A 768-nucleotide genomic window follows, 5' to 3' on the forward strand; every position below is an offset into this window, starting at 1 on the left:
CCTTGGGAGGCCGGGACTGGGGAAGGCCGGGGGGCGAAAGGGGAGCGAAAGAAATGGAGGAGAAAGTTTTATTTTTAGGCTTGAAAAATGGCGGGAACCGCGTCCTTTTTTCAAACTTAGCCCGGGGAGGGGCGGCGGTTGCGCCACCTACGCCGCCCGGACTCGCCCCTCCCCCGCTCCGCGCGCGCCCAGCCGCGCCCGCTCTAGCCCCTGGCGCCCGAGGGGGCTTCCCGTGCCCCTTAGAGGCGAAGAACCCCCTACTCGCCCTTCGGCCCCTGCCCGAGTCCGGCCGGGGCCAACCGCGAGGCCTGGCCTAAGGAGACCCTCCCCCGCTCCCCACCCCACCCCGAGCCCCTTCCCCCGCCGGCCTGGGGCGCGCGGAGCCCAACATGGCCCGCAGCGGGCCCGGCTCCGGCTAGCCGCGCGGCTCCTCCGCAGGCCCGACCTCCGCCCGGCCGCGCATCCCGGGAGGCTGCAAACATGGCTCCCAGCGTTACACAATCCCCTCCTCCCTCCCTCGCTGCCGGCCACACGCACACGCGCTCCTCAGGGAAAGGACCCCGGCGGGCGAGGAGCTCAAAGTTTGCTTTCCCCTACCCCACTGCCTTCCCCGGACGGCCGCGGGCACCCGCGGGCGCCAAAGAGTTAATCCCCGCGCGCTCGCTCCCCCCTCATCGCCCGCCCGCCTTCCCCGTCCGAGCCCGCGAGCTGCGCTCTTCCCCGCGCCGGGGCCGGCAAACCCGCGGTCCGGGCCCCGCAGGTGGCCAC

The 768-nt window shown here is 73.0% G+C and overlaps 1 protein-coding gene across 1 annotated transcript in view; it reads right to left on the reverse strand.

Moving 5' to 3' along the window:
- ANP32B (acidic (leucine-rich) nuclear phosphoprotein 32 family, member B) overlaps positions 1–768 on the reverse strand; it is a 24,446-nt gene that overhangs the window by 23,315 nt on the left and 363 nt on the right. The gene's annotated exons all lie outside the window — the stretch shown is intronic.

The sequence above is a fragment of the Bison bison genome, unplaced genomic scaffold, assembly GCF_000754665.1.
Source record: "Bison bison bison isolate TAMUID 2011002044 unplaced genomic scaffold, Bison_UMD1.0 scf7180017864243, whole genome shotgun sequence".
Lineage (NCBI taxonomy): Eukaryota > Metazoa > Chordata > Mammalia > Artiodactyla > Bovidae > Bison > Bison bison.